This window comes from Marmota flaviventris, chromosome 1 (genome assembly GCF_047511675.1).
Source record: "Marmota flaviventris isolate mMarFla1 chromosome 1, mMarFla1.hap1, whole genome shotgun sequence".
NCBI classification, from domain to species: domain Eukaryota; kingdom Metazoa; phylum Chordata; class Mammalia; order Rodentia; family Sciuridae; genus Marmota; species Marmota flaviventris.
The window spans coordinates 96391239-96418397 of NC_092498.1; the positions used below are offsets into that span (position 1 = coordinate 96391239).

The following is a 27159-nucleotide window of genomic DNA, read 5'->3' on the forward strand; positions in this document are numbered from 1 at the left end:
TTGGGAAGTATTGAGTTTTCTTGTTTATAAATATCAGAGGACAGTGTTTGGGAGAGGCCAGGTCATTTCACTTTGAAGAAGTTATTTCTCTTTAGCAAATTTCATCTCTCATCTCCCTTCTGAATTTGATGATCTCCTAGTTTCTTGGGGCTTCTTTTGTACTGGGTATTTAACATGCTTCCAAATGTATGACAGATACTTAATTTATACAGCACCCTAAGCAAAACATGCCTGGGGAAGCCCCTATTTATTTTTGGCAAATAGTATATTTGTCTGTTCTGAAGAGGGAGGCACAAAGGGCCCTTCTGTGTGAAAGAATCTTTCCTGGGGAATTAATACCACCCCAGCTCCAAAATCTCCTTTCTATTTTCTTTCTTCCTATTGCAGGTTGATAAGTTATGACCTTTGACTGTGGTAGTAGAAGGAAAGAAAATTCATAAATATAATGTTTACTAGGAGTCAGGCTTCATCTGTACATTTTTCTCTTTTACGTTCACCTACAATTTGTTATGATCATGGAAAGTCAGATAGGAAACTGGAAAATTGAGAGCTTGAATTTGAGTTGAGTCTTGCAAAATCCCAGACCCTGTTCATTCAAACGCTTCACATTTTGTGGACAGAGTTGTTTGGCAGGGTGGTGTGTCAAGGACAGTTTCTAGGTTTGTGCAGATCTGGATAAGACAGTGGATCTGCATTTCATTTGGTCATGTGTGATGTTGGGTGTTGCTTTCTGAAAAACACAGGAATCATCAAACTAATAAAAAGTAGATTAAAAGGTTGATTTGCATATTCTAAAAAGCAATATACCAGTGCATGGTACTGTGAACCAAGTGCCTCTAAGTAGGAAGCAGACTACTGATAATGATAATGTACTGCATGCTTGTGAAAGCTAGAAGAGAGGACTTCAAATGTTTTCACCATCAAGAAAGGATAAATGTTTGGGGAAATGTGTTTACCCTGATTTGAACATTACAAAATGTATACATGTGTCAAAATATAACATGGTATCACATATACATGGATAATTTTGTTTGTGATAAAGCATCAAAAAATTTCTGTAAAAAATTGAGGTCTTTGAACTTTCAAACACTAATGCTTAATATGGGGAAGTAGCCATTGTCTCCTTAGGTGGTCTTTCTTCCTTCCAAGTAGGGTGTAAGCCACCTAAGAAATCAAAGTCTACAACTAGTGAAGAACAAGAGACAAAGTCAGAAAGATAGTTTCAAAAAGTTGGAGCCCCTGATAGGTCCAATCCACATAGGAGCTGGAGCTAGGCAATTAGAAAATGGCTCCAGTGGTTTATTAAAATTTTTTAAGAAGGTACATCAAAAACAGGGATAAGGTTACAGGAGTGGAGTCTTGCTTCGTGATGTCTTGCTGTCACCAGGTCGATTGGCATTATGGCAGGTCATATCCATCTCAGAGAGGCTGTGCAACTACAGCAGGTCACCCATCTCTGGTGCTATGTAGGACCTTTGGCAGAGCTTCAATGTGTTCTCACAATGTGTCTGGGCAGTCAACCAGAGGAAATGTCCACTGGAAGTTCCCAGACACCAGATTATCCTATTCATTAGGGTGTGATGCGCAATATAGTCCACACACAACCCCTGGATGGCTCTAAACATCTCTTCCATTTTTAATTTATAAATGCAAATAAGGGGACTTTGCATCATTGGGTCCTTGATCCAAGGGCATCACAATCTATTATTATGCTCTAAAAAGAATTAATAGCAAACATATCATTTCAATAACATACAATGTAGATAGCTTTAACATGTTTCCAGGATGGGAGCCAATTAATTTACAAAGTATTTGAGCAGCTAGAGATGCAGGGACCATGAGATTGGTCCTGCTTTTCTAAGTATCCTGGGTGCTCTTATGTATCCCCATGAGATTTAAACCATTATTATTTTTATGTTAAACATCCATTAGATGATCTTTTAATTTTTCCCAAATTTATGAGGAAGTATGATATTTGGCTGCAGTAATACAGCCATATTTAGCATAGCATTTAAGCCTTTGTTTGAATTTGAGGGTAGAAAGCTCATTATCGATATTTGAAATAACAGCTTTTAGAATATTTTAGTTTCAATCTATCAATACTTACCTAATTGCATGGGACTTTAGAAATACTTTGGGCCAAATTATTAAGAAAATGAGCTTAGTCAGATTACATTTTTTACAATTTACAGGATATTATCCATTTTTTTCTTATTTTTATATCTCCAATATTTAAAACATAAGAGGATTGAAAAAGGCTCACAGGCCAAAGCAGGAACCCTCCTTGTGGTTCCTGCCTATAAAGTTATGCATGGGGCCATTTGTATAATGTAGAAAATTTGAGGCTGCAGTTAAATTCCAGAGATCTCTTTGAATATCATCCTTCCTAAAAGTTAGAATATTACCAATGGAACTTTCAGAGGTCATAATATCATAAGAGAATGGAATAAGTCCATAAATATAGTGAATACGGAAACAGATAAAAATCTGAAAGAATACATTAAGATACATAGGACCCAAATTATTATCAAATAAGGAATAACTATTATAAATCTAAACATGAATTATTGATCTTTCTAGTGTAACATCAATCAGTTTGCCAGGCTTTAATTTGGGCTTCATTACATGGCTGTAAATAATACCAAAACAACAGGAAGTAATCTAAATCATATGGGTTTTTAAAGAATCGGAATGATTATATATTCAATCTTTTTTTACATTTTGAAAATAGTTCTAGATAACTCAATTATATTTTTAGCTTCTTAGATCTTTTACTAAATTAAGAATTGAAAATTCTTTGTAAGAAAAAGGAAAAGTGAAACACATTTAGTGAAGTACTTCCATGTGAAGTTTTCCTGACTTTAGACATTTTGTAGGAAATGGCATATGACTGCCTTTTATCAATTTTTGAAGATAAACCCAAAACTTATTCATCACTACTAGAGATTTTATGTCACACTGGCAAAGCATTTGTATATTTCATTCAATTAGGAAAGATGCCAAATTTTATTGCAGAATGATTAAAGTAATGAAATATTGGTGGATATTCTGTGGAAATAATTGGCTTATTATGAAAGAATTTCATTTCAATAATCGTCCCATTTTAATAACTGTCCAGATATAATCTTAAGTTCTAAGGACCAGTATGACTGGCTGGCCTAGGTCTTTTTCTATGCTGCCCTTTCCTCAAAAGCCACTTTTAAGTAGCCAACATGCTCGTCATGGGACCAACATATATTCAGGTTCCTATTGTAGCCAGTATAATTAAATCCAGCAACATGAATAAATGCAATGTTTACCTGTAAAATCTCCCATCATGTAAGTATCGTTAGAAAATATTGGGATGAATTCCCTAGTCCACATTGTTAGGTACATAAATAAGAGGTGGATCTGGAGAACGGGTCCATTGAAGTCTCTCCTTAGATTTTACTTACCTGACAGCTCACAATGCCAGCATAACTATAAACATTGTGGTTAGACATTTACCTTCCTGTGTCAGGTTTTTCAGTTGTCTCCACAATACAGGTTTAGATTTCATCCTTTGAAATTTTATTTATCCTATTGTACCATGTGTTGCTCAGCAGCAGCAAGACTTTTAGTATTAAAATTTAAAGAATTTTTAAAAAAATAATTTTATGAGATTCATTGGGCCATGTAGGACTTTGTTTTCCCTCTTTTATTATTTAAAATTGAAGGAAAAAATTGATATTATTCAAGTCAATGTTATTGAGCTGAATAACATTGTAAAACAAACAAACAAACAAAAAACCTTAGTTTTTACCAAATGTATGATTTGATTTTGTTTATAGTGATGGGTTGAGCAACAAAATTATAAAATGGAATCAGTATAGATGTTGAATGTCAGTTTTACAACTTATTTGTTCTATAGTTAATAGTCATTTTAAATTAAGTTGTTATATCAGAATTGGTGCTTATGTAAGGTGTTTTAATATTGAAACTAATCTTAGTTTCTCATTTGACTACCTTTCTATAGTTGGGCTATAGAATATTTAGAAAAATTGTTCTTGAACTTCCTTAATTGGTTGTTCCAATTCTATTTGGAACAAATAGAATTTGTTCTAAAGATTTTTTTATCATTGTCAACAATGAAAGTGTTTACTTCATAATGGTTGATATTCTGTTTACCATGTGGACTGTTATTACTTAGAAATCTAAATGGTCAAATACCTTGTTTGGAATGAAAAAAAAAAAAAAAAAGAACAATGAGCACTAAATGCAATCACCTAACACTAGAATATATAGGGCTGGGTCTAGTTTAAACTGAATATCCAATTGAATTGTACAAATTACTTGTTTTATTTGTCTTTGCATTATACCTGGAGATTGCAGTGACCAGGGGAATATTCTGGCCGTACCCTTCAGAATTATAAATAGGCACCTATTGCTGTCCAAGATTGCCTATTACCCTGCACATGTCAGTGTGAATGTAAGGAGTTTCTAAACCTACATTGAGATAGAGAGGCAAGTGGAAGTGCTCTGGCCTTAATATCTAGAGTTTTGGCTGGAGATCATCTTGACAGCCAAATGTCATCTGAGGTGATTCTGAGCAGGGTTTGATCTGGTGTGTGGTTGACTTCTGAGGATGTGAAGCCTTAGTTCCTAGGGTTCCCATCTCTGCTTTCATAACTCACATCACACACACACACAAAAAAAAAAAAAAAAAAAAAAAAAAACTTAAGAATGTTTGGGTTTCCTCATAGTTTTATTTCTCATTACTGGAGGAGAAAGAACATGAATAAAATATTTAAAAAAAAACACTACCATGCATTTCATCAAACATCCTTGCCATTGTGATATATGATACAGGAAACCTTTGCCACTTACTGAGATGTAAAAGCTTGAGGATAAAAATAACGTGTTAAGTAGTTTGTGGTACAAGGGACTATGACTATACTTAATTTTGTTTGGGTAACTTATTAGTAGTGTTTAGGTGTAATATCATAGCATGGACTTTTTGAGTGTTGCTGTTATTATTTTCAAGTATTATCTGGTAAGTCATTTGACATAAATAAGTCCTGGGACTAACAAGGCAGAAGTTGGCCAGTGCCCCCCCCCCCTTTTAACCAAAGACAAATTAGAAATGTTTTCAGGTTTCACAGTGAAGTAGAGGAAATCTTGGCCTTGGGTCAGCAGGTCCTTCTGGAACTGGCAAAGTATTTACACGTATATTCATTAGGAAGTCAGTGCCATCTTATGCATGACCTTATGTTGGGTGTATATGCTGAAGAAACTATTCCAGTGTTATGATTTCAGAACAGAAATGAAGCTATAAGAAAGGAGGGTAAGTAACCTTGGATGGGATAGCAGAATGGGGATTGATGGAGCCTGGAGTCCATCCTCTGCTGACCTTCACCCTTTCTAAATAGTGTGGCAGTCACGTACTTCACCTACATAAAACCTGGTTGGAGACTGGATTATCACTTGGAAGATAAAAAATAGTTCCCAGATTCCTTTTGAAAGATATGCAATGTTGCTTTAAAAAAATAATCAATATTGACCACAAGAGAGGTAGAAAGAGGCACTGAACAGAGTCTGAAAGGTAGGAGTATTCCTGCTTCTGAGGTTCGCTAGCTTGAGCAAGCCAGTTGGCTCCTAATTTTAAGTGAAAGCATTGGGCTAAATATGTCCCAAGTACCTTTCTGTTCCAACACCTGTGAACCTGGCAATGACAGTATTGGAGAGTCCATGTGGTTGCATATAAACACAGCTGAGGGGTCTTAATCGGGAGGTTCTCATACAGGTCCCTTGTGACTCTGTGACATTGTGGGATCCCAGCAAGCACAGAAGTATGTGGCTTCATCTGAGGTGACAACATTATTGATTATCAGATAAAAGATGCCATCTTCTCTCTCTTCTGTCTCCAAGCGGGGGTTGGGCTTATCTTGTTTGTTAGTCTTGGAGGAGCCATAAAGGATCCGCTTCAGGGGCTCCCCTTCTTTCAGTTGATACCAGTGCACAATGGCATTCTGGAGGGGGATCCCAGAGGCCTTGCAACTGATGTGTGCTGTTCTGTCTGATCTTCGGGTTAAGGTTATTTGATCCTGAAATAACCTTATTTTGGAGTCTCCACCTGAAAAGCAAAGAAGAGAGATCATAGGTATTAAAATTATTTTTGTGTCCAGATGATTATGTACATGAATGGAACAGGACAAGAAAGAAGTTATGTTGACTTACAAATCCAAGTCAAAGTCACAAGAAAAATCCATGAGGTTATCATTTTCAGTGACTAGTTAGGATTTACAGCACCAGAAAGCATGAACAGGACCTGGGGTATGGTGGAGCTCTTGCTCTGAGGAGGAGGGACAGGGAGGAAAGGCTAGTTTCTGAGCCAATGAGAGTCCTGCACAATGAGATCTGCTGCAGTGCTGCTTCATCAGGTTCCTGGTGTTGAGACTGTCAGTTCCCAGAAGACCAGAGAAACATCTGTGCACTAATACTATGTTACCTTACCCCACCCCCAACCTCCATAGGAGCATTTCCTCCCTATTGTCCTTTAAATGTTTCTAATACTCCTATCCTTGACCTCTTTTTTTTTATAATCACCTGCATTTTATACTTTCCCATATTTTGTAACACCTGTGGATAGCTATACATGCTTATTTTGAGTGCAGAAATAAGTCTGTTTTATGGATCAGTAGTTTGCTCAAAGTTCACAGCTTGATGCCTTATTAATAATTAGTGTGGTTACAGACACTGAGGTATTTCATGCTATTGTTAAAGGAGAAAAAAAATCTTTTTATGTCTACTCTTGTCCATTTCAAAATTCCTAGTTTTTTTTTTTAACTAAAGCACCCCTTTAATATTATTTGGAGGACAAGGTAGATGTGATTTTCTATGAATTTCTGAGAAACCCCACGGCAATTGTTAACACTTAACATTGTTCCCACTTAACGTTGGGAAACAAAATAAAAAGCTCTAGTAATTTTCCTAGATAACATTGTCAGTGAGTGGCCCAGCAAGAACATTAACACCCAGGCCTATCTCATTCAAAAGCCCTGCATTCTATATCATTCATTCATTCATTCTAGTAAAAATTTACCCTAGCAGGGTGCTGGCCTCCCCATGATAGTCATTCCCCTAAAAAGGGTTCATATCCTTAGACTGCTTTTATCCTTACCTTAGTCTTCTTTCCTTTGTGTCTCATAGACATTAGGTGAAAGGTGAGGTCTGTTGCTCTAGTTATTCCCACTGTAATAACAAAATCAGGAATCATCATGGACAAGGTATGGGACAGACAGCCCTGAGCCTGCCCCTGGGAACGTGCCCTGGAGCCCCCAATGTTCCCTCCCTGGGTTTCAACAGCATCTCTGTTCTTAATAGCACAATCTGATCCTTAGAAGGGAGAAATGGAGCAAGGATATGTTGCAGTAATTTCATGTATGGATATTATGTGCTAAGAAATTCACAAATGGTGTTAACATGGGAAGAGTTTCTGATGTAAGAACTTTTCACATTAATTTCTGCCTTGTTTGAAAGTAGATTATAAGAGAGGTACCAGTGGAATTTTCATATTTGGGGTCTAATATTTTGTCCCACTATTCTGTGAAAGTTCTCAAACATCCAGCTGGTATTCACAGGCTAAATATAAAATAATCATCAATAAATATGTTTTACTTTATTGATTTGTGGAAATACTAGCTTTGCATTCTCTGTAGATGCAGGAAGCAGGTATTATCTCTTTTTAACTATCTGTTCCTCTTATTCACGATTTTGTTTGTTTGTTTGTTTTATTTGCAGAGCTCTGATATACAAGATCTTCAGGCTTTGTTTTTTCCCAGCCCTCAGCCCTGAATGTGGACAGAGCTGCCACCTCTTCCCCCAGATATAAGATTTGTACAATGATCTCTCGTGGACCCCTAATAGCTGATTGTTTCCTTATAAATTTAAATATCACTAGATTTCTTCAGATGGTCTCAGGATACCAAAAGATACAATTATTATGTCTGACAGATCATTCTGTCCCTCTGAAAACTTCCAGTGCTCAGGTATAAAATGGAAAAAATGACAGTCACAAGAAATATCTATATAATAGGTGCACATCTGTTCAGCATTCATTTTGAGCCTCTTCTGCATTCATTTTGAAACATTCAATTTCTGGAAATCTGTACAGTCAAGTAAACAACAACTGTACTATGTTCAGCCATCTACCCTGTGTTTTCAGAGTATAATTGGTAATATCATGCAGGGCTCACTAAGAGCAGAATCCAGGAGTTTCCCTGGAAAGCTCTGGAAGTGCTGTAGACAAGGGAGTCTCAGGGTGGACACCCTGCTCAGCAGTCACTGTGGCTGCTCATATGAGAAGAAGGTGAATGGGCACAGACTTGGAAGTAGTTCTTGTCTAAATTATCCTGGAAACTTTAATTTTGTCCTTATCCAGCAAGTACAGTAGTACATGGTCTCTTCTTCTTTCTCTAAGAAATTGCCAATGTTGCAGTATTAGTGCATGTATTTTTGCTGGCTCTGAATTTGTTTTTCCCATCTAAATCCTTTTGAGTAGTTGTCCAGACATATAATATATGCTACAGACCTTGATTTGGTTTCTGTTGGTAGCAGTATAAGGTTGGTCTGAGACTATTTTGGAACAACACCTTACAAGATATGTAAGCATTCTTATCTGTTGCTCTGGAAATTAATATTTCAGGTTGCTCCAGTTGCCCTAGTCCAAGTGCAAGCAAAAAAGAGAGAGTCTCATGAACAAATAATATATGAAGAAACTACAAAAAAAGAATGACTTCATTCTCTTCTGCAGTCTGTAGTGATCGGGGGCAACTCAGTAGCCCTGAGGGAAAACAGGATGACTGCTTTCAGGAGTGGCATCCCTCTCTTCTGATAGTTTGCTGCCCAGGGAGAAAGTGAGAAAGTAAAGGTACTGAGAGCTGAGGTCTCAGGTCAGTGCAGGAGGGTGTGGCTGTTCTGGTGTCTCAGAGAAGTGGAGGGTCAGGTGATTTCCTGGGTTCTTTGTGATCTGCTACAGTTATGAGCAATTCTAGGGTATCCTTCACCACATAAGCTGAGCAGATTGGGTATGTGGAAAGAACCACTGGGATGCAAGGGTTCATCTGGGTTTGGGGGAGGGCTGGAACACCCCTTCCCTCTGCAATTTCACACTGTGAAATATTGCTTTGGAGCTACGAAGACATGGCTGCTGTGTTCTGTCATCATATCTGTCTCTGTGATTTCCTCTTGAGTCAGAACTCAGGTAAGAATCCTGACCTTAATTTTTCAATATCACAACAAAAAAATCAGACACTTTGATGTGTATATTTGTATGTATGTGAATATATATGCAATTGGGATGTCCCTAATCAATCATGTCTCAGAGAAATCATGTTTCATTCATAATCTGGTAACTCTAGGAAGGAACTCGACTGCAATTGTTGGCAGGTTTGAAAAAGAGAAATCTCTAGAAATCTATAAAACCATATAGAAAAGGTGCCCCCTTCCCTCCTCTTCATCACTTTATTATTTCTCCAAGTTTCCACCCCACAAACATCTGTTGTAAAGTCAAGATAGTTTCATTTCCCAGCACGTGATCTGATGGGACCCTGCAGTGGGACTCTACACTGCTCTTTTGAGGATTTAAGGAAATGATCTGTATTAAATATTTAGCACAGATATTATAAGAAGCTTAATTCCATCTTTTCAATCATTTCTTCTTAAAAAGTGTTTGTATTCTCAGACTGTTTTTACCCTCCCTTAGTCTTCCTTCCATTGTGTCTCTGTGCACATTAGGTGAGAGATGAGACCTATTGAGATTTAGGTGGTCTGGTAATTCTCACTATAACCCCAGGGTCAGGAATCACGAAGCACAGGGTGTGGGACAGGAAGCTCTGAGTCTGCCTCACAGAATGTGCCATGCACCCCCTAGTGTTCCCTCACTGGGCTTCAACAGCATATCTGCTCGTAGCACAATCTGATCCTTAGAGGGAGAAATGGAGTAAGAATGCGTTTCAGTGATTTCAGATGTGTAGGTAAAATGTATACATGGATATTATGTGATAAGAAATCTATATTAATAACATTATCAATACAAGAAAATTTTCTGATATAAAATTTTTGCCTCATTAATTTCAATGTTTTTTGAAAATAGACTTTAAGAAAATAGAAGAGGAATTTTTATAGCTTCACATTTAGTATTTTGTCCCATTATTTCTTGAAAGTTCACATCCATCTGGTATTCACAGAATAAACATAGAATAATTGTCAATAATTACTTTTTCCTTTGCTAATTTGTGGGAAATATTAGCTTTGCATTCTGTGTAGATGTACAAAGCAGGTATTATCTCCCCCTTTTAAGTGCTTGTCTTTTATTCAGGATTTTTTGTTTTCTTTGCATAATTCTCATATACAAAGTCTCCAGGGCATACGCTTGGAGAAGGACTTGTTTTCTTCCAGCCATGAATCCTGAGTATGTATAGAGCTGTGGCCTATTTCCCCAAAGGCAGGATTTGTACTTTGGTCACTCATGGACCCCTAATAGCTGATTATTTACTTATAGATATAAAGGTCACTAGATTTATTCAGATTGAGCACTGGATACTAATGAAATGGAATAAATTATTGTGCTTCACAGATCATTTTACTTCTGAAAACCTCTGATGCTCATGAAAGAAATGAGAAAATAACAATAACAGGAAATCTGTATAGAAGGTAAATGTCTCCCGGGCATTTAACCCTCTCCTGCATTCATTCTGAACCATTCGGTTACTGGAAATCTATGTACAGTCAGATAACAAACAGATGGAGTGTGCTGTGAACCTTGTATTTTCAGAATTCTCTGATAACCTGACTTAATAGAAAATAGTTTCAAATTATTCTTAATTTGAATCATAATTGCTGACACCATGCAGGGCTCACTGGGAGAGCAGAATCGAGAAGCCCCTCTTGGGAAGCTCTGGAAATGCTGCTGGAGAGGTGGATCAGCCTGGGCACCCAGCTCAGCAGCCACTGTCGCTGCTCATATGAGAAGAAAGTGAATGGGCACAGACCTGGAGGTGGATCTTGTGGAAGTTATTCTGGAAATTCTATTGTGTTCATCCAGCAGGCACAGTAGTTCATAGCTTCATCTTCTTTCTCTAAGAAATTCATTTTCAGGGTCTAAATGGAAGTTTGAGAATTTTTACTGCCTCAAATTTGTTCTTCTCACCTAATTCTTTTTCAGTAGGTGATGTCCAGACATTTATTCGATGCTCTAGACCTTGATTGTCAGTACCAGTGTATGACTTCTCTGTCCAAGTCAGAGAGGAATAACTTACAAGTTAACTGAGAACTCTTATCTGTTGCCCTGGAAATTGTTATTTTAGGTTGCACCAGTTGCCCTAGTCCAACTGCAAGCAAAGAAGAGAGAGTCCTATGAACAAACAACACATGAAGAAACTACAAAAAAAGAAGAACTTCATTCTCTTCTGGAGACTGTAGTGACAGGGGGAAACTCACAAACCCAGAGGGAGGACAGGATGACTGCTTTCAGGAGTGGCATCCCACCTACCGTGCTAGGTGCCCAGGAAGAAGATGAGAATGTGAGGGTCCTGAGACCTAAGGTCTCAGGTCAGTGCAGGAGGGTGTGGCTGTTCTGGTGTCTCAGAGAAGTAGAGGGTCAGGTGGTTTCCTGGGTTCTTTATGATCTGCTGCAGTTATGAGAGGTTCTAGGGTTTCCTGCATGAAACTTCATGAGCTGAGCAGATTGGATATGTGTGTTGACTACGTGGAAAGACTCCCTGACACACACTGTTCCTGTTTTCGGGGAGGGGTAGTTCTGTTACCTACTCACCCTTTTGCTCTGCAATTTCACACTGTGAAATGTTGCTTTCAAGCTATGAAGACTCCAGCAAGGTTTTGGGGAGCTCTCCCAGAAAGCACAGGCATCTCACTATAGAAAGCTCTTTACTGCTCTGTGAGACTCTTTTGAGCACTAGATGAGGCAACTTTGGAGCTGTCTCATATATACTATCAAAGAGAGGGTTGTTGTTGTTGCTGTTATTATATTATTATGATTTGGGTACCAGGGATTAGAACCAAGGCGCTTAAGCACTCATTCACATTCCCAGCCCTTTTTTATATTTTATTTAGAGACAGGGTCTCCTGAGTTGCTAAGTGCCTTGCTAATCTACTGAGACTGGCTTTAAACTCACAATCCTCTTACCTCAGCCTCCCGAGTTGCTGGGATTTCAGACATGCACCAGCGCCTGGTGAGAGGGGTATTTTTAAGTAATGTTCATTTTCATTTATGGTAATAAGGCTTTGCAATTAATAATATACGTAAATATTTACCAAGGACTTACCAACAATGTTAAAAATGCTTTCTTGTACTTTCATTTTCACTCTTACCAATCCCCAAAGGTATTGGGACCTCCCTGTGACAGACCAGATCAGTGGGGCAAAGATAACTTACCCTCAGTCACTTTCCTGGTATCCAGGGAATTTGGATGAGTATCAGATGCTCACTGCAGATAACCTGAGTAAACATTCCCCCTAAAATGACAATAAAAGCCATCACTTTTTTACTTCTAAGTATTTTCTGTGCATGTTTATGAAGCAATGTGTTTGGATCATTTTACTATTAAAATTTTAAATGGGCTTTGCATTTATAGGCTCATATGCTCTTCTTTTAGCTAACTTTATATTTATATACTACTTCCCTAAAATGTGAATATCCCAATTAAAGGCCTGTGATAATAAGCACCCCTGCTAATTTCTAATCCATCTGAGGTCACCTGAGTTATATAAAATCTTTGTGTCTGTTTCTACATCTATATGTGCCTAAATATTTTTCAGACCCATAATAAAATTATGTTCTCATATAAGAATTATAATGAAGAGAAAGTATAGATAATAGTACTTGACACATAATATTTATTTATGAGGTTTTTCAAGTTTTATTTTCATTATTGCTTTAAAACTAGAAAAAAAACTTATTGGTTAAATAATATTTTAGTTGTAACAGTTGTTGTAGTCCTTTTTGGAAAATGCATCAAATCAACAAAAGTATAAAGAATAAAGTAACCCACCCACTCAATTGGAGAAATAAAGCCTGCCTTAAGAATTCTATGTTTCCTTTCCTTCTGTTCCTTCCATTGAAATAGACATTTACATATTTGAAAGGGAATGTATATGTATTTGTACTTTATGTGTTCTTTGAGTTTGATGATAAACATTTTCACATGTACTCATGAATCCTCAAAAATGTCATTTTTAAGACCTCATATATTCTATCTTTTAAAAGCAGCACAAGCATGCTCCATTTTTTCCATTTTGTTCATTGTTATAATTTTCTTGAGAACATATTTAAAAGAGAATTGTAACTGTTTCTCCTTAAGCCTGGTCCTCAGGAAATGCTACATTACCAGAAATACATGCAAATAATTTAGTGAGGACAGTTTGAGAAGATTAATCCACAGTTTCCATGCATTTCAACTTGGAAAAGGCTGATCTTGCATTTGGTATGTTCATTTCAGGAGCTGTTTCCTTGTTTGTTTGATTGGTTGGTTATTTCCATAAAAAAAAATGGAGAACTAGGAAAGTTATATTTAGACTTAGCAGGACATGGTTCTTCCTTTTAAAAAAAATAGTCATGCTCAGAAACAGTAAAGACAAAGAATCAAAGAAGATGAAGAATCAAAGTATGATGAGTTCCCAGACTGAGGGTTCACATGTCTAGTGCATCTCCTGAGTCTTCCTAAAGTGAAAAATCCCTTTTATCCTTAAAGAGTTTCAAAATTAAACATTTGACCATTCATTCTTAAAATAGAGGATAATGAATATGAATAGCTTGATTGCATTTTGGGAATGTCTAAATAAGCTCAACACTACATACAGGAAACTTATCCAGAGATATGCATGTTCTTTCTGGAAACTTGCTGCAAAAGGATTTTATGCCTATCCAAGAACAAGCGAGATCTTTCCATCTTATAAGTTCTTCTTTGATTTCTTTCTTTAGTGTTCTGTAGTTTTTATTTATTTATTTATTTATTCATTCATTCATTCATTTATTTATTTATTTTTTGTAGAGGTCTTTCACCCCTTTTGTTAGATTGATTACCAAGGCTTTTATTTTTTGAATCTATTGTAAAAGGGGTAGCTTTCCTCATTTCCCTTTCAAAGGATTTGGCACTGATTTACAGAAATGCCTTTGATTTATGGATGTTGATTTTGTATCCTGCTACTTTGCTGAATTCATTTACTAGTTCTAGAAGTTTTCTGGTGGAAATTTTTGGGTCTTCTAGGTATAAAACCATATTATCAGCAAATAGTGTTAATTTGAGTTCTTCTTTTCCTATCCATATCCCTTTAATTTCTTTCGTCTGTCTAATTGCTCTGGCTAGTGTTTCAAGAACTAGGTTAAATAGAAGTGGTGAAAGATGGCATCCCTGTCTTGTTCCAGTTTTTAGAGGGAATGCTTTCAATTTTTCTCCATTTAGAATGATGTTGGTCTGGGGCTTAGCATAGATAGCTTTTACAATATTGAGATATGTTCCTGTTATCCCTAGTTCTTCTAGTGTTTTGAACATAAAGGGGTGCTGTATTTTGTCAAATGTTTTTTCTGTGACTATTGAGATGATCATATGGTTCTTATCTTTAAGTCTATTGATGTGATGAATTACATTTATTGATTTCCTTATGTTGAACCAACCTTGCATCCCTGAGATGAACCCCCGTGATCATGGTGCACTCTCTTTTTGATATGTTTTTGTATTCAACTTGCCAGAATTTTGTTGAGAATTTTTGCATCTATATTCATTAGAGATATTGGTCTGAAGTTTTCTTTCTTTGATATGTCTTTGCCTGGTTTTGGAATCAGAGTGAATGACCATACTACCAAAAGCCCTATACAGATTTTATGCAATTTCAATAGAAATCCCAATGACATTCCCCATAAAAATAGAAAAGGCAGTCATGAAATTCATCTGGAAAAATAAGAGACCCAGAATAGCCAAAGCAATCCTTATCAAGAAGAGTGAAGCAGGTAGCATCTCTATGCCAGACCTTAAACTATACAACAGAGCAATAGTAACAAAATAGCATGGTATTGGCACTAAAATAAACTGGTAGACCAATAGTACAAAATAGAAGACACAGAGACTAACCCACATAATTACAGTTATATTGGACAAAGGTGCCAAAAACATACATTGGAGGAAAGATAGCCTCTTCAACAAAAGGTGCTGGGAAAACTGGAAATCCATATGCAACAAAATAAGATTAGACCCCTGTCTCTTACCATGCACAAAACTCAACTCAAAGTGGACCAAGGACCTAAGAATTAAACCAGAGACCCTGAGACTAATATAAGAAAAAGTAGGCCCCAATCTCCATCATATCAAATTAGGCCCCTACTTCCTCCTGTGGCACAAGAAATAAAACCAAGAAGCAATAAATGGGATGGATTCAAACTGAAAAGTTTCTTCTCAGCAAAAGAAACAGTGAGGTGAATAGAGAGCCTACATCTTAGAAGCAATTTTTTTCCACTTGCACATCAGATAGAGCACTAATCTCTGGGTTTATAAAGAACTCAAAAAGCTAAACACCAAAAAACCCAAATAACCCAATCAATACATGAGTCAAGGAACAGAACAGAATCTTCTCAGAAGGTGATATACAATCAATCAACAAATATATGAAAAAGTGTTCAACATCTCTAGCTATTAGAGAAATGAAACTCAAAACTACTCTAAGATTTCATCTCACTCCACTCAGAATGGTAGTTATTAAGAATACAAACAATAATAAGTATTGGTGAGGATGTGGGGGAAAAGACACATTTATACATTGCTAGTGGGGCTGCAAATTGGTGCAGCCAGTATGAAAAGCAATATGGAGATTCCTTGAAAAACTTGGAATGGAACCACCATTTGACCCAGCTATCTCTCTCCTCGGTCTATACCCAAAGGGCATAAAAACAGCCACATCAATGTTTACTGCAGCACAAATCACAATAGCTAAACTATAGAACCAGCCTAGGTGCCCATCAGTAGAGGAATGGATATATAAAATGTGGTATACATATATACATAATGGAACATTGCTCAGCAATGAAAGAGAATAAAATCATGACATTTGCAGGTAAATCGATGAAGTTGGAGAATATAATGCTAAGTGATGTTAGCCAATTCCAAAAAACCAAATGCCAAATATTTTCTCTGATATATGGAGGCTGATTGATAGTGAGGTTGGGAAGGGAAGCATGTGAAAATTGGATGAACTCTAGATAGGGAAAAGGGGAGGGAGGGGAATAGAGGGAGCAAGGGGTATAAAAAAAAGTGGTGGAAAGAGATAGACACCTTTTTCCAAAGTACATGTATGAAGACATGAATGGTGTTAATACACTTTATATAGAACCACAGATATGAAAAAATGTGCTCTATATGTGTAATAGGAATTGTAATGTATTCTGCTGTCATATATAATAAATTAGAATTTTAAAAAAACAAGGATTTTTGTATTGGTTTATATTCATACATTTATTGGAAAATTATTGGTATTTCATGGAGTCCATAAAGACACATAATCATTCTAAATCCAGGGCAGAGTCTTCAGCACATGGTAATAATTTGTACCACTTAATGCTTCATGATGGGTCAATGTCTCCTCCATTGGATAGTAACTATGTCTTGTTTATTTGATCCCCCTGAGACAAGTAAACAGTTTAGCAGCATAATAGTTCAGTGGAGCCAGATTACCTGGGTTCCAACTCCCACCTACTCGGATCAGCTTTGTGATTTGGACCTGAACCACTCAATGCTTCACTTATCTCCTGAGTCAGGTATGCATAATGACAATAGCAGAATTAACCTGACAGCAGTGTAGATTAAAAGAGATGAAATATGTGAAGAATCATAATGGTCATCTTCTGGTCTTGGCAGCTTCTTTAACAGGGAGGACCAAGTATTACCAAAATTGTAGGCACAATTAATGTACTCAGTGGCTCGAGCTCTTTTCTGATAACAGAAGCTGGAAGAATCCTCCTCGCCACATCTCCCATATAAAGGACATCTGCTCCATACGAATGTGTCCCAGATATCCCGGCATTCACTTACAGAACTGTGATTCTTAAACTTCTCAGGCTAGTTCAAAAGGGCATGACTTCTTGTCTTTGGGTATCCACCATTAGGCTCCTTTCCTCTAAGCTTTAACTTCTTCATGATGCAGTGGACCAGTGATGGGTACACTGCAAGGGGTTGTCTTGATTATGTGTGACAACACTGACACACTATGAATCCCCTTCTACCTGCACCTTGCACTTACCAAATGCCTCTGGTAGCTGTTATGATGAACATTGGCAAAGCCTGTTCCTCTCAGTCTACAGACAGGGCTAGAACCCCTTAGGAAATAGAGTCAATTGGAGATTTGGAATTACAATATCTGGGCCTAGCTGTGAACTCCTGTAACCAGGGCCAATGATGGTTTCCTGGAGAGCACAGGAGGGCTGCAGAGAAGGCAGCCTGTGGCTGGGAGCCCAGCTGTGGAGTTGGTTGTGGTAGGAAAGGATGTGGGAGGGCTCAGGCCCAAGGAGAGGATCTTGTGTGGGTTGTCTCAACAATTCTAATACTGTGGACCACCCGGCACAGTAGTACATGGCTGCATCTTCTTTTTCTATAGAAAATATGGTAAGGACTGAAGACGAAGTTTGAGAATACTTTTTTGCCTCAATTTTGTTGCCCTTTCCATTCAAGGAACCTCGAGCTGGGGACTTTATTGAAGTAACTTGAATCAGATGCTCCAAAGTCTTATTTGGTTTCTTCCAGTACCAGTGAATGACTTCAGTATCAAAACTTGTGCTGGATATCTTGCAATTTATGTTAACACTTTTCTTTATTTCTTTAGAAACCGATATTTCGGACTGCTCCACCTTTGACAATCCAAGTCCAACTGTGAGTTGAAAAGGAGAATATGAGAATATGAGAAGAAAACATGAAAAAATTACTGTAGTTACTCATCAAGAAAGAACGAAATGGGCAGAGTGACTTACCAGCCCAGAAGGAGAGGAAGGTGACAGCTTGCAGCAGTGACATGTTGACTTCCAGGCTATGTCCTCAAGAAGTGGTGGGGACCTGGTGTCTGGATGTCTCAGGTCAGTGTCAGGAGGGCGTGACCTGAACTGGGAAGAGGGTAGGAAGGGGTGTGTTAGATGATTCTTGGGCCCTTCAGTGTTGACTGCAGACTCAGCACCGCGCTCATCAGTCCTGCCTTGCATATATTAAAATAGGCCTAGTGGTCACCATAGGGCTCTTTGCATGAGTGTGGAACCAGAAAGGGCTCTAGTTTCTGTGAAAATGCCCAGGAGCTATTTTATAAACTCTTTTTCTCAGCATCCTATTTTTTCATATTGCATATTTAATAAATATTTTCATAATAGCAAATATTCAAAAGTACTTGCTATACTATTTTTTTTTCAAAATGTTCTCCCCATTTTTAACCTTGGCTATAGTCACACAGTTTAAATATTTGTAGTTGCACTTTAGAATTGAAAATACTGAGGTACAGAGAAGAGAAAGGGTTCCAAAAATTCACATGGTTGATAAGCAGAACATGCTGATGAAGATGCTCATGAGGAAACTCATAGAAACAGGATAAAAATGGAAACAAAAACATCCATGATTGCATAACCAAGACCAACAACTATTATCAGAATGGTGTATTCTAGATTTTCTTTGTAGGTATATGGATATGAAAACATTTCTGTGGATATAAACATTTATACTCAGGGTTTTGTATTCTTCTGTCAGTACAACAATAGCACCGGAGCATTTTTCAATGTCTACATCTATTAGTTTTCCATCTTTATCACTTAGGAACTGACTGACGGTTGAAAATTTCTTGACTTCATTGTGTCGGGATTGCTTCCTCTGAAAAGAGATGCAATAATGATATCTATAGTCTATTTTCAGTTTTATTAATTATTATTGCTACTATAACTACAATTTAACATTTAGCTTCCCCCTCCTGTCAACCACTTCATTTTCCCACCACTTTCCTCCTTAAAATGCTTTAGTGGTTATTTTGAAGCAATGACCTGCATAAGTCAAGGGAAATCATCAAATATTTTTAGTTATTTCTTTTTTTTTTTTTTTCACGTCAAGGAGCTGCCCTTTGCTATGTTCTTTTCTTCAGCTAAGCTTCTTCACTTTCATTTTGTGACTTCCATGTGGTTTCCTCTGAAATTTGGGTATATGAGAGCTCTTTTAGTTCTGGATGGTGGTTGTCCCTGACCTTGTTTGTAGTTTTGTCAAATCCCATATGTGGCAGACGTGAACTCAGTCTCCACGGGGCCTCTGTTGGAAAAAGGAAAGGAACTGGTTGGCTCAGATGGCTACATTTTCCCTCTGAAGTAGCTGCCCTATATTCTCTGTTTTCCAATAAATATCATTTCTGAGGCGCTCAATACTGAAAGCTGAGTATGGAGGGAAGAAGTCACTAATCCAGAAGGTCCATGGGCTACCATTAAAAGAACTCGTGCTACTCTCACACAAGTGTTTTTCACGACTATGGAAAGATGGTAGAGAGGGACACCAATGGAGTCTGCTTCCTGGGTCTGTCTGCAGGCATTGGTGTGGGGCTGTGGGTACTGATAACACAGGGGTGTCCATAGCTACACTGGAACTCACTAGGTCCCCAGTATACTCATGGCTGACCGACAGGTCCTCCAGACCCTTCAGTCCAGTGGCCGTGTGCCTGTGATCTGTGTGGCTGGATACTGTGTGGGTGCTGTGGGGAGTGTGTCTAACTGGTGGAGCCCACACCATCTCCCTATACCTAAATAATGATGGTGAGAACATATTTGACATTTTTCTTTTCTATTATGTGGGATGAATTCATTCTTTCACCAAGAATCATAAGATGAGAAGCTCCATAAACACAAGAGTGCATTATTACTAAGAGGGGAAATGACAGACAAATGCCTATTTCAGACACATATTTTGTTCTTTATGAATTGTATGAAATAAAGATTTGAACAAATGCAGACTATTTTTTTATTTATTATTGTAAACACTGTAAAAATAGATATTTTGATTTTTATGTTGTGTAATTCTCTATACATGAATAGCTTGAATTCATTTTGAACATTCCTTGGTGCAGTAACTTGCTGGCACTTGAACACTTTTGTTAATTATATTTTGAATTGGCACTGTTTTTATTTTTCCCATTTTTTCAAATGGGTAAATAGAGGCTTTGACAGAACAAGCATTTTGTTTCAGATCAAACAGGAATAAGTGGCAGAACAGTACTTTGTCCCAGAGTGTATAATTACAGAAGCTGTGTTCTTTTTTTAATATTTTAACAAGACACTTTAGTTATTCCATATCTCCTTCCTATTGCATATTTCACTTCTTTCTTTTCGGGGCTCTAGATTGCACATTCTACTATTCGTTACAGGAAATAGTTCACTTGTGCCTCCTCCATGGCTTGCAAAAACTCATTTATTCCAACAAATATGTATCAAGGATCTGCCAAAGTCCAAACTCCATGTAGGAACTGGGAATGTCACAGAGACTAGATAGACAGAGGTCCCTACTTTGTAATACTTGGATTCCAGCAGCACATCCATTATTCTTAACTCATTTGCTGCAACACCTGGACATAAGAATCACACTCTGAATCATCAGGAGTGCCCTCTCTTCATTGCAATTCCCTTATGATTCAGTCAGTGTCATCCACACCCCCTGGAGGTCTTAGGATAAAGGAATGATAGTCTCTGATTCACTCAGACTGTTTACACAGTCTTGACAGAAGCCTTAATCAGGAGGAAATCAACACAAGTGGCATTTGGAACATTCCCCCAGGGGAAGAGGATGAGTCCTTGCTACCTGCTGTGTCCTCAACAGCATCCAGCATTTTCATCTGTGGCATCTGGGATTTGGACTCCTCTGAATCTGCTGGTGCACTAACAGACCTGAACTTACCACTGTTGACTCTACACCAAGCCCTTGGGATGCAAAGCTCCCACTTGCAGCTTGTCATCCCAATCCCATGCAATGTGTTTCCTGACACTTTCAGCACCCCTGTACCCTATTAGAGACCCCTGGAGGCTTTAGATCTCCTCTGCATACACCGGGGAGAAAAAGTGCTGGGTTGGGCTGATATTTTTATATCTTCCACTGTTGGTGAACCTTGGCAGTATTGAAGAAGCTCAACATCAACTGAAGCTCTCAGATTCTCCCCAGGTCTATCTTGGGCTCTGTTGGAGTTTCTATCACTTCTGAGCTAGGGCACTCTGGGGATAGAGAAAAGGAATGGCCTTCATTCAATTCTTTGCCTTTCTAACTCTTCCCATCATCTCATAGCACTTCCCAGCTAGAAATGCCACCCTTCTCTCTGGGTGAATGCTGACTTCATACCCTGAGTTTATCTTATCTAGTACTTGCAGTAAAATTTTATATTCTTGGTTTTGTGGGATTGTCTTTTAACTTCTGAATGGAGATTCAGACTTTAGAAAATCATTGTTCTCTTTTAACTGCACCTGATTTTTAAGCCCACTGTCATTCAACTAACTGATCAAAGGGGTTTGGTTTAGTCACATCTTCCAGGGTTCTTTTTGTAAAACAAACAAACAAACAAACAAACAAACAAAAACACACAATTACTTTATTGATTTCTTACTGCCAACTAGCATTATTTCTACTTATGCATCATTAAAAACAAAGGATTATTCCTTAGTATTTTTAAGTGATGCATTATATAACAAAGTTAGAACTTAAAATGCACCCTGATTAATTATGTAAACTGGTAATTTTTAAAAACAGCATAACTAATAATTTGGTTCCTTTCTTCACAAAATGGAAATTTAAATACTTCTCCTGGTAGTCTTGAGGTTATCATTATGTTATTAGTGCAAAACATGGCACATATAGTTTCATCTAGAAAGGTATATATCCTACACACCTTACTTAAACAAACAAAATGTGCATAAAAAATGCATATAGTCAATACATGATAGAAAGCATGTTTCAAATACAAGGCAGCCCCTCAGGCCACCATATTATTTAGGTTTTACATTATCATTTATGGCATTATAGATTAATTATATATAACATACTTTTATACATTTTAACCCTGAAGAAAAATAATTGGTGCTTGAGAAAATTATTCCAGGTACCCATTTGGTTTGTATCAGGAGAAAATGAATCTCCAGGAGTTTACTGTCTGCCAGGTGGGAACCCTTAGCTCGAGTGGGTAGATCAGATATGCAATATATTTCACAGTGAATGTTTCCCACATCCTGGCAATGCTGCTTCTGCCAGTCAGCCAGATGGTAAAGCACATCTGGAATTACCCTTGTATGTGGTTTTACCTTTTTAATTTTTTCTTATTTTCAACTGTGTTGCTGAATTTCTTCTGATCTCTCCAAAAGCCTTCTATTTTAATTATTCATAAGTCCTTTCAGAAAATCCTCAGATAGTTCCATAAGTGGAAGTTCTGGAGATGGAAAATCCAAGGGAGGAAGTTTGGGTATTGGAATATCCTTCGCTTTCCCAATATTTACTGCAAATTTCTGCCAGGTTGAAGAAGCTATAGCAGTGTCTGAATGTGGTGGCAAGCTCCATAACTCTGACTTGTCTACAAAATCAGCATCCACATCCAGCTCCTTATCTACTGGATCTTTTAGAAGTCTGGCTTTTTCAGCCTTCAGTTGTTTATTTTCTTTCCTTGATCTTTCATCCTCAGCCACAAGGAACTCCACATGCCTCTTCAAATCTGCAATTTTGGTTGCCTGCTCTTCGATAATTGTTTTATCATCCTTCGGGGTTTGCTTCCAATATATGGCTCTGTTGGCTCACTCTTGCTGAAATAAAAATAGTAGTGTGTCTGGATCCCTGTCAAAGACTCCCTGAATTTCAGGGAGGTGTTTCTCTGTAGAAGGGCTGTACTTCTGAGAAAGAAGGGGACCCTGGCCCTCTGCATCCTCAGCAGAGGGTTTGTGAGATGACTGAAGGTGGGTAGCTACATCCTTGTCTGTGTTCTGAGCTTTTGATCGTTCTTCACGCTTTGCCCTTTTCCACCTCTCCTGGATGAGGAGGAGCTGTTTCATGTGGCTATCCCTTTGTAATTCCAGTGATAAATAACTTGATCAGCTTCATAGCATCAGAAAGATATGCAGCAGCCTTCTTGTGATAGGAAATAGCCTCTTTGTATTTCCCTGCAGCTAATAAATGGTCTGCTCGTCTGCTCTGCTGATGAGCCAGGTTGAGAGGTGCTTCCATTACTTCCATAGACCCTGCAGGAGCGGCAGCCTGAGGAAGGGGAGCGGCGGTGAGGGCACATGGAGGGGAGTAGAAGAAGAGTTCGAGGCAGCCTTGGAGACAGCCGCCTCTCAGTGCGCCCAGAGACATTGTGGTCTCTTCCAGGGTTCTTAAATGTCATGGTTTAGCCTTAATAATGAAGGGGCTACATACAGGAAACATGACTTACAGAGGAGAGTAAAATGAAGAAAACTCTGTATTTCCAAAACATGATCCTCATTTCACATCCAAAACACTAAAGTTTAAGTTCAGGCTGTTGGATTTTAATCCCTCTCCTTATATCCTATTCATAACTTCTGATAAAGGAGGTTCACAAGAACCATTTTCTGTCCAGTAAGGAGAACAGCCCTGAGGCAGAATTTTCCAGAAAGGAAATGCTTCCAGTTGTGTACCCTACATGACCTTTGGCCATGACTTCTCAAGCAACAGTTCATTCGATTTTGGCCAGACTCTGCTGGGCTTGAGCCAGCCCACATTTGCCTTCAAATGCCACAGTGTATTCTTATAAATTTAATAAACTGAAGGGTATTCAGTGTGGCTCAAGGGTTCTACTGAAATGTTATGACCTGTGTTTGAACAGGTCACTGACCCTCTGTATGCACCAGTTCTTTCTTCCATCCATAGGCTTATTTTAGAGTTTTTATGATGGTCCCCTGAGGTTCTGAACACATAGAACATCTAGTGCATCATGGGGCTGAATGGATATGAGTTTTTCCTGTTCCTTCCCAGCACCTTTTCTTAAATATTTCATCATTACTGGAAATCTCAGGGAAATGGAATAGTGGAGTTTGCCTGCTCTCTGAGATGCTCAGGCAGTGCCAGCATACTCAGTGTCTACACATGAACCTGATTCAACAGGAAATGATGCCAAACCAAACATTGGGGGCACTGTTACTGGCATCTGGGGGTGCAGTTGATATCCATCAGACTCCCTTTCCTGTTTCCTCTGATAGGGAGGCTTCAATGTGTGGAAGACAGGAAGTGCTGCAAGCTGGGGCTGACGCCTAGCAGGGCTCAAGACTGGAGGAGGCAGTTCCATGTTGGGGAGGATGTGGTCACAGACATGTCCAGGGGCGGGGCATGTGTGCTCATTATTTTTTTTCTTTAATGGCATGATAGGTTCTTAGGGACATTGTAGTAGATAATGATGTCTTATCTTTGTATGAACTTCATATTAAGTACCAGAGGGAAGCAGGCAGAATTATATACCTCAGAGGTGGAATTCTTTGCCTGAATTCACATAGTTTTATTTTTTGTTCCTCCCCAAATACATATAGATCCTCAAGAGTCTGGTTTGGTGTTTTTCAGTACCTGAGTATGTTTAAAAAGTTGTACCTGACTTTGGATTATACAGAGGGGAGTGAAGGGAGGGGAAGAAGTATGGAGGTAGATATTATTACTGTATGTGTGTGCATATGTGATTATACAACCAGTGAAATTCTACATCATGTACAATCAGAAGAATGAGAATTTATACTCCATTTATGTATGATGTATCAAAATGCTTTCTACTGTCATGTATAACTAATTAGAACAAATAAAAAAGAAAAGTTGTACCTGAATATCCTGCAGTGAAGACATGTGCTTCATTTCTAATACAGAAATAAATGTTTCCACTTGCTCCCAGTGTATTTATCCAATATTTACTAGAAACAAAAGAATAGAACTTGCATTTTTAATCAAACTATAATATTCCAGAAATAAAATAGCATTTAAAAGAGTATCCCTCAACCAATTTGAGAAATAGAGGAACAAATTCACTTTCCCAAAGTGAAGAGCAGATGAATATTTGTACCCATAATATCCTGTCTTTCATGATCTGTGCCCAGGAAAAAGGTTACAGAGATAGGGAACTAGATCAGGAGGTGCCAGGCCAGGATTGGGTGGTACAATTCCTACAATGTCAACAGAGAAAATTGGCATCTCAGGACTATATACCCACATCTCTCATTTCTGAGGTTGCTAATTGGTCAGCAACACATGGAGCATTATCCATATCATATGACAGCAAAATAATCAATTCATTTGCCAAAGTAAAAAGTTATATACTTAGTTATCTATTGGTTCTTAGAAACTTGAGATTCCTTTTTGTTGTTCTTGTTACTTCATCAGGATTATTTAGTTGATTTTATGGAGAATTTGGCCCAAGTTACCAAATCTCTTATGACTGCATGCCACCTGTGGACTTCTTCAGGTCAGGTCACCTCTGGTCTTTGTGCCCACCAAACCCTCAAGATACAGGTTAAGCCCTTCCATCACCCCACAACAGGGCTCTGTTCCGGACCCATATTGGCTGCAGGACGTGGAGAGACACTGTGGTGTGGATGTGGGAGAGATGACTCCCTGCCTCCTACTTGGAAGAAGAGGACATTGTCATAGCACTCCCAATAGTGTTTTATAGAGAAAGTCTGCAAAATTATTGCTTCAGGGATTTTATGGGTTCCCATTATATGCAAGCTGGACATAGCTCATAACTGACCTGGTTGGACTTAACAATTTTGTTGACCTCTTGGAAAATCTGTGGATAGTATATCTAGTCGAGGTTTCCTGAGCCTCTGCATTGTTGATATTTGGGGCTTGATAAAGCTTTGTTACAGTGGTAGAGGAGGGATGCTCTCCTATGGGATGTTTGGCAGCATCTCTGGCCTCTATTCACTAGATGTCAATGCTGCTCCCACCCCACTGTGGTTGTAAAAGTTGTCAGACCTTACAATGTCCCCTGGATATAGGAATAATTGGAGTTCAGACTACAAGTTTAGCTATCTTTTTGGGAAGCTAATAAGACTTACTACCTTGAGATTTTTGTACTAGTCAAGGCGGGAACAAAATGAAACAGCAGCTAAACATCATATAAATTTCATATTCACCCAAGAGCAATATCATTTAATCGGCATTCTACCACTGAGTTACATCCCCATCCATCCCCAATTTTTTAATGCTTTAATTTGAGAGAGGGTCTCACTAAGTTACCCAGTTGTCCTTGAACTTGATATCTTCCTTTCACAGCTTCCCTGAGTCTCTGAGACCACCGGCATTTGCCACTGCACCCAGCTACCATCTATTTTCTTGAGAAATAGGAGTGGACACAATAACAACAGTCCCTCAGGTGTACTGCCTTACTTCATCAGTTACCTATTGCTTTCATATACATGTTACTAAATTCTTTTTGCTACATCAGGACTTTTTATGAGTGATTATTATATCCTTTTAGTGAATCAATTAGAATTATTTCTCTCTAAGGAAAACTCAATAAATATTGGCTGTCATTAGGAGATAATTCTTATTAGAGATCTTAGTGGAATGAATGAAAAATAATAAAATGAACCATAATTCCTTACCTTGGTACATGTAAACATGCACCAATTTCCAAAACACTTTTATATACTTTGGCTTATTCTACCTAATCAATGATATTTTGAATCCAAAGGAAGTCCCAAAAGGAATGAACTGGAACTCTATTCCATTTCTTAACACCAAGTCTACTTGGTGTGCCACAAAAGGGAATAGGAAACCAACCAGTCCTTTTCATTCCTCTTCTGCCTGCTACGAGTTTGACTTGGTGCTTTCTGACTGTTGATGTCTTCAGCTATGAAAACGAAATAAACACACCTATCTCCCAGCAACAATTTAAGGAGGAGGCTGGACACAGCACATGGTATAATATTTGTGCTCAATGGATTCTGCACACTGCACCTTTGTGTTCCTTCCTCTGCCTCCTTGTTGAAGCAGGTTCAAGCACAGAGCTACTGTTGTGAAGTCAAATTTTGGATTAAGAATCTGTTATTTATTTGGCAAACTTTTACTTGAATTTTATAGCTCCATGAAGCCTGCCAACAATCTACTCATTTCTGTCTTCTCAGGGAACTTAGATACATAACAAGACTACATAATCAAAGAATCATTT

At 38.1% G+C, this 27159-nt stretch overlaps 1 long non-coding RNA gene and 1 pseudogene across 1 annotated transcript; one reads left to right on the forward strand and one right to left on the reverse strand.

Moving 5' to 3' along the window:
- Positions 1–9023: 9023 nt before the first annotated feature.
- Positions 9024–13068, forward strand: LOC114096135 (uncharacterized). The gene is made up of 2 exons (XR_003583367.2): positions 9024–9220; positions 10872–13068. It is a non-coding gene; the product is annotated as an uncharacterized lncRNA (long non-coding RNA).
- A 9012-nt stretch (positions 13069–22080) lies between these two features.
- LOC114096127 (nuclear receptor-binding factor 2 pseudogene) lies at positions 22081–23419 on the reverse strand (annotated as a pseudogene).
- Positions 23420–27159: the final 3740 nt, after the last annotated feature.